At 33.0% G+C, this 8,438-nt stretch overlaps 1 pseudogene; it reads right to left on the reverse strand.

Annotated features, from left to right (window-relative positions):
• Positions 1–4,852: 4,852 nt before the first annotated feature.
• LOC107062461 (1-aminocyclopropane-1-carboxylate oxidase homolog) overlaps positions 4,853–8,438 on the reverse strand; it is a 16,398-nt pseudogene continuing 12,812 nt past the window's right edge.

An 8,438-nucleotide genomic window follows, 5' to 3' on the forward strand; every position in this document is an offset into this window, starting at 1 on the left:
AAGCACATCAAATAGAATAAAAGGAATAAACCACAGTAATGAAACACCCCAACCCTCAAGAAAATCAATAGATTATCAAATGATTAAAGATATAGAACCATACCATTATTACATAACTGGAATAATAGAACAAAGAAAGTACATTATAGAAAATTACATAACAAGAGAGTTAGTAACAGAAGATGAAATAACCTCTAAAGAACAAATGTGCCCAGAATTACCAAAAGTGTTATTAAATTTTGATGAAATAGCAGAAAAAGAAATAATTATTGGAGGAATAGTAATACCAATAAAATTCAAAGTTTACCAAGGAGATAATATAATATTAGGAATAAAATGGTTAGAAGAAATGAAACCATATAATTTAGAAAATACACAATTGACCATAACATATAAATATAAGAAAGTCATAATAAAAAGAACAATATGAAAATATATATACTTGCAAAAATAATAATAGAAAATTGCTACAACAGATATTACACTCCTATGTTAGATACAGGAGAAGAAGCTAATATGAGTAAACATAATTGCCTTCCCGAAGAAAAATGGAAAAAGTTAAAAACACCAATAGTAGTAACAGGATTTAATAATGAAGGGAGTATGATAACATACAAAACAAAAAATATAAAATTACAAATATGGGATAAAATATTAACTATAGAAGACATATATAGTTACGAATTCATAAATAAGGATATGCTTTTAGGAATGTCATTCTTAGAAAAACTATACCCCCATGTGATAACAAAAACACACTGGTGGTTTACTACACCATGTAAACAAAAAGTAGGAGCAGAAAGAGTAACCAACAAAAATAGAAAAACCACACCATGGATCAAAGGAAGTGAAAAGATTACCCTGAAACTAGAAAATATAACAGAAAGTAACCATAATATCAAATTAATTGTATTTTCTATAGATAAACTAAAAATAATTCAAGAAAAACTAGAACAATTATATAGTGAAAATCCCTTAAAAGGATGGGAAAAACATAAAACAAAAGTAAAAATAGAATTAATTGATGATAATAGCATAATAACCCAAAAACCATTAAAATACAATTTTAATGATTTGACAGAATTCAAAATGCATATAAAAGAATTACTAGAAAATAATTATATACAAGAAAGTAATAGTAAACATACAAGTCCAGCATTTATAGTAAACAAACATAGCGAACAAAAAAGAGGAAAAAGCCGGATGGTTATTGACTATAGAAATCTAAATGCAAAAACAAAACATATAATTACCCAATACCAAACAAAGTATTAAAAATAAGACAACTCCAAGGATACAATTACTTCAGTAAGTTTGATTGTAAGTCAGGATTTTACCATCTAAAATTAGAAGACGAATCCAAAAAATTAACAGCTTTCACAGTACCACAAGGATTCTATGAATGGAATGTATTACCATTTGGATATAAGAATGCACCAAGAAGATACCAATGTGAATTGTATAATATACATAGATGATATATTATTATATTCAAGGACTCAAGATGAACATATAAAATTACTAGAAAAATTTATACACATTATAAAAAAAATACAATGTGATACATTGTGAAACTATATTTGTATAGTAACCATCCAAACAGGTAGGATGATAACGCTTTGAAATGAAAAAAAAAATACTATGAAACGCTTTCTTTGATCTTACATGGTGTAAATTTAGATTCATCAAACTGAAATTTTATTTTTTCTATTTCAGAGTTTTTTCCTTGATAAGCATAGTGGGAAGAAGAGTTTTATGATACCATCGAGAGAGGTCATAATGTTAGATAGTGATGATGCATTCTCTTGGCAATGGGGTGTACACCGCGATTCCAGGTTCATCTCTTTTCATTTTTTTTTATTTGATGTGCAACTCATTTATCTACAAATACGTTTTCCTTTAAGAGGATTTATTCAACAAAGTAGTTTGCTTTCCTTCCTCTTCCCTTTATACTAACTTCTCCCTCTCTGTGAATTTTGTCATTGATGCTTGGTGCTCCAAAGCTTGGAGACCGAACACCGATCACTTAACTTGATAGATAGAATACAATAAAATATTACAAGTTAGACCATATATATATATATATAAACCTAAATATTAGCAATTGGTAAAAAAATTGTTTTTAATTGAAAAAGAAATTATCTGGACATTATTGCTGAAGCTGACCAAAATATAATAGTCAAAAAGAGTAGATTGTTGTGGACAAAAAGGAAAAGAATCAAATGATTTTACACTTTGATGTCTTACTCATATAAATTACAAACTAAAAGCTACGCATAAATGCTATTGTAACATTAGAAACTTAAAGGACAAGCAAATAAATATTGGAATGTGAAAGATGATATTACCTTCATTTATGTGTAGCGTACAATTATGAATAATTATTACCTTCATTTTAATATGCAATGAATCAAACATTATGGCAATTTGGTCTGGATACAAAAATATCATAAATTACATTATGTATTCTATATGCATATTCACATTGGGTAGATGAAGATACTAATTATTAATTATGATTCCATAACTGATAGTTACTTGGAAAATTTGCACAAATCATGAATTGGGATAGGAGATGTTAGAATAATATAACAACTAAGAGAAAATATTACCATCAAAGAATGTGGGACAACAGATGGGGTTCAAACTCTGGATATGAGAAAATTCTTGGTAGGAAATGCTTCTGAGTAGCTAAAGGCTAATACTCAAACTTTGAAGTTAAGAGCTTCCCTTTATTAGCATAGTATAGTAAAATAATATTATATGATATGATTAATGAGGGACAATTAGCACACAACAAAGATGGTTAATATTAATCTGTAGTTTAGAAAAGGTGGTTCATGCCCTTGAAAAGAGAGACATTAACATGAATGTCTTAACTACCCCCCACCGATAATGGTCTTTATATGGCACAGACATGGTGCACTAATTCTTGTCAATGTTTTGATGGTAAAAATAAAAAAAACTGCTATAAAAAGTTAATTAAATAATACCATGTATGACTCAATATTTTAATATTTTTACATTCGCATATGGTACACCTGCTAAATAGATAAATCCCTACATATCTTTTATTTTTTTAAATGAATTTTCCTTACAAATGTTTCTTGCAATGCTTTTACAGATTCTCTGAAGTGGCATATCTTATCATTGGGAATCAATTGGATATTCGTGGAACAATAGACACATAAATATTGTCACAAAAGACAGAATATAATGCTTATTCGGTGTTCAAGTTGGTAAATATGTGTGATTATAGACTTGAATCTGATAAATCAAGTATTAGGTTTGTTAATTATTGGAGTGAAACTGATACTAAAAATCAGGCCAACACTGTGCACCTTTCAAGATTGCAAGAAAGTGGGAATATCCCAAAAATGACAGGAGATGGATGGATGGAAGTAAAATTGGGATATTTTGATAGCAAGAAAGGCACCGACGGTCCTGTTGAAGCAAGACTGTTTGAGATGAGTCATATTTACAAAGGTGGACTCATTGTTGAAGGAGTCGAGTTTCGTCCAAAATGAGACGCAAAAATGGGATTTTAAGTTTTACAAATTTGAACAAGAACCATTTGAATTCTTATTTTGATTACTGTTTAAATGTTTGCAATTTATTATAGACAATTCATATACATTGGATATCCTTTAAGGCTTTAATATTACTTAATAATTTGGATGTCCTCTTTCTACCTTGTGGCCTATATATTTTGTCTTTAACTTCAATTTTAGAAGGTAGAAAAAGATGAAGAAAAATTCCTTCTTTTGATATTTTTATTATGTTGAAGTTTCTTCTCTATTTAATCTATGTTAGTTTATGTGCTTCTAGTTTTATATTAGAAGAGAGCTTTGATGAATCCTGAGGATGGAGAAATCTTTTTTTGATTTCAACTAATGGATCAATTTCTACTATGTTAAAGGAAAAAAATATGGTGTTATCATTTAGATGTTGTTCCCAAAGATCCATCATGTTCATCTCCATCTTCTTTAGGTACTAAAGCTAATAGGGTATGAAAATACAATAAGACTATATGTTTAATGAACTTGTTTGGAATATTTAGAGAAATGATAATCATGCTAAGTAAATATAAATTTGACTAACAAGATGATATAATTATTGTGGTAATTTCTCAAGTACCAAGATCAATGATGGAAGGTGAATGGGTGATTGCAGCTGATATTCCTCCAGCCTTCAGATCTATATAAGCTCCTCCACGCACCTGATCCTTTTAACATTTTGTTCCCCTTTGTCTCTTTGTCCACGTCATAAGCTTCCGAACCTTCCTTAGCCTGTAGCATTTTTTTGCTTTCCCCTTACCAAGAACGCCTTCTCATGTAACAACCTTTCCCGGGTCTCTTTGTTCTTTCCCTCAAGTGCCACATGTATTCAATCAATTTCCACCCTATACAATAGGAAAACTAATGGACTGACATGATCAATGACTTGGAAGAATTTATGCCCCAAGTCTACGATGCTTCTTAAACTTTGTCCACAATCTCATTATGCTTAATTCGATCTATCACTGGAAAAATGAACTTTGTTTCACAACTGCTTACAAATTCCTCTGTTGTAGTTGGTGGAACGAATATTCGTGGCACTTCGATGTTTCCAGCATCAACATTTCCTTTTGATACCAGCCTCAACGCTTTTAAATCGTTTGTTACATATATAAAATGGGACTTTCTTTCATTACATAACAAAAGATTTAACAACACAATACAACAAAACTTAAGTTGTCTTTACAAACAAACGTTGTATTTAAAGTAACAAGACGATACAATACAATACGTAATAACCAACATCAAAAGTAAAATTCTCAGATCTCATCATAAATTTAGTTATTACATTAAGATTAGATCTTGTAACGCGTCAATGCAGAAGTTCCATCTACACCTTTTTTACGTTAGTACTCACGATAGTCTTTCACTGTTGTTGCATGATATTTTGGAGGGTTACCTTCTGACAACAATTCAACAATCGGTCCATAAAGCTTGGAAGATGACATTGAATTTGTGCCGAAGAAGCACGTAACTGACAATCTTGGTCCAACTTTATTTGCCAATACTATGTGCTCAACACTTATAGATTTGTCATTTGTTATGAGCTGGAAAAAAAACCAAAATAAGAAAATGGTATATTCACTCTTATGGATCGTACATGGATTAGTAAAGAAAAAGGAAATTAGCATGCAAAAGATCTCCAATGTTGACCACAAGGGCACCACGCGTAGGAGGAACATCAACCCATTGATTCTGGTGAAGCACTTGAAGTCCTCCATGTTTATCTTGTAGAAGCACTCTGATAAAATCATTATCAGAATGTTTGTTGGTGCCTATGGTGAGTTCTGGCTGAGGGCATGCTGCATAGTAAAGGGCCAAAACACAAATCCCCTCCGCGCAATCCATATTTTAGAGTTAACAACGGCCAAGACCGAGACCTTCAAACAATAATCCAAGCAAGGAACAGCCCCAATTTCATCATATGCTTAGAGTAGTCCATAAGTATTTCCCTGAAACAATTTTGTAAAATTAATGAAGCACCACGTCTCAATTTTTATCACCGCATAATACATATTAAATTATTTGTTGGCTTTCTAATTCATATTAAGAAAATATACCTACATGGTCTTGGAAATTATTCTGGACTGGGAGGGTTAGGAGTCATTTTAAAGTAAATGTAATCTCTCCAATTTGCAGCTGGAACATAAGGGCTATAAAAATCAAAATTGCTAGCATGAACCACCTTTTTCATGATATCTCGAGTGTAATATTGCTTCTTAATCTCGATATCTTGCTCAAAAAATTGTCCGGCTCTTCATAACATTTTATGAACGACAAATATTGGAATGTCGTGATTAACCACTTGGAAGAAACCCCATGTCTCCGATGCATCTCTTACTTTGTCCACAATCTCATTATGCTTGATTAGATCCATCTTGTCGATGCCTTTTGTTTGAGAATATAATAGATGGAGAAAATATAATATCAAAATAATAATAAAAGAAATAGGATAAATACTACTGCAATAATATTCTTAAGTAATATGTATGTATATATAAATCTTATACTTGAGTCATGCTATGCATTGTCCTAAGAAACAATTTCAGCAGAGGATTAAACAAGCCTTCTCTAATTAATTAGAGGACACACGAATCAACAAAATATAAATACTACAAAATAAGCAAGTCGAAAGAGAATCTTTTAAAATTGGCAAAGTCTTACTACTTCACTTGGTTCTCTTTCCTCAAAACTCCCTCAACTACTATATATAGAGGAGCATAGGTGTAACAGCCCGGAAATATTTTGAGCTAAGACTCGAACCATTGTTTGTAGTGAGTAATCCTAATTGTCACGACCCAAGCCTAGGGCCTAGACGTGACCGGCGAATGGGGAACCCGAAGGAACCCCAAACAAGCCTCATAGCGTATCATTACACATCCTTGGTCGCGGAAGCAAATAAAATGACCATAAGCGATAAACATAATTAAGGGGGGAATCGGGACTAAGGGAGCAAGAGAAACAAAAATAAGAACGATACAAAAATACCATAGATGAGTCAAGCTCAAGCATAATACACAACTTATCCAACACCACCTCTAAACATGAGTACTTAGCGGGGGCCAAGACAAACTACCGGGCTCACCCTCATAGTCAAAACATAACTAAAAAGAAAAAGTCTTATACATAGCAAAAGATCATAAGCAACGTCCCCGGAATGGAGGACTCACCAATAACCTTGATAGAAAATCGTATTAGCCACGCGGAAGAGGAGGGTCAAGCGGTGCTCCGGTCCCTACATGGTGACATCATGTAGGCATAGAGTATGCGTTAGTACATTTGAATGTACTAAGTATATGGGATACAATGCAATGCTACAATAGATGGACATCATAGGAAAATGCATAATAATACCCGTTAGATAGCACATTAATGAAACGATATATATATAATGACGCTTACATAAAAATCATATTTAGTGGGACATAGTACATATGTGGTGAGTGACCATCAATATAGTATTTCCAAGGCCTACCACCCCCTTGGAGAGGCAAAAGAGGTACAAACCCCTCAATGTGGTTACCCGGGCCTACCACCCCCCGAGCTAGGGACCAAGGTACAAACCCCTCGATATGGTTATACGGGCCTACTACCCCCCGTACTAGGCTTGGTCGACTCACACACTATATAGAGAAAATCATATACATGTGTCCATTTCATCATCATTTCAATAATTATATAACCATTCGATTCATAAGACGTACATTGGACCTTCCATTTCCTAAGAATACTATAAATGGCATTTTATCAAACACATAATGGGCTATTGTTCATGTCAATGAAATCATGTACTTCAAGAGTACTAAGTCCAACCAATTTCAAAATCCATATAAAACAGCCCACCAACAACATACATATATATATACATATATAACAACCTTCATAATTTGATCATTGAGGCATGAAAACCATAAACATCATATAATCATTCCATTTCATGATAATATACAAAAATAGACCATAATAGGATGTGTAGTAATAATTCCATAATTCAAGAGTTCATAAATGATCATAAGGACCCATAAACTTGAAGTAAAATAGAGGATAAATGGTTGGACTTGTGGAAAGGAAGGTTTCCACAATCAACCCACATACCTCAACTTTGGAGAATTCTTGATGAAGATTGGAATGGAGAATTGCTTGAGATTGAATCTTGAATCCGGAATTAAAGCTTGGGATCCTTGAATTTGGTTGATGATCTTGGTGGAATTTTTGGAGAGGGTTTAGAGAGAGTTTTTGGATGTTTTGAAGTTAAATGACTAAGTATGGATATGTCCCCTTTTTATAAAAACGTCCCAACACTTAGAAAAAAAATTGAGGCGGGTGAACAGTGTTTTCGGCTACTGGAATTTGCATTTTCTGCCGGACAGGTTTTACGAAAATGGTCATAACTCCTTCATCCTAACTCGGAATGAGGTGAAACAAATTGCGTTGGAAAGCTAACTCACAGAGCTTTAATTTTGATAGTTTGAGCTCCTTCCAGTTCCTTGTGTGCTGAGAGATATGCCCCTTTAAAGTTGACCCTCAAAATCGCATTTTTTGCGATTTTCAAATTTTGATACGGTTGTTCTAAAATTCGGGTTAGACTCATTTCCCACTCAATTTGACCCCCTGAATAAGAATATGAAGTCGAATTTCCGAAATGATGCACGGATTTTGAGATATATGGAAATTACAATTATAGGTGTTTCCGAAACACATTTTTGGGCATTTTTGGGGTCGTTTCACTAAGGACTTCATCGAATGATTCGCCTACAATGTGGAGATCGTTCCTGATCGCTACTCCTTCGAGAAAATGAAGCAGAAGTCGACCGAAAGTTACAGAGAATTCGCATACAGGTGGCGAAAGGAGGCAGCTAGAGTTAGACCTCATATGTCAGA

This window comes from Solanum tuberosum, unplaced genomic scaffold (assembly GCF_000226075.1).
Source record: "Solanum tuberosum cultivar DM 1-3 516 R44 unplaced genomic scaffold, SolTub_3.0 scf00230, whole genome shotgun sequence".
In the NCBI taxonomy this organism is placed as follows: Eukaryota; Viridiplantae; Streptophyta; class Magnoliopsida; order Solanales; family Solanaceae; genus Solanum; species Solanum tuberosum.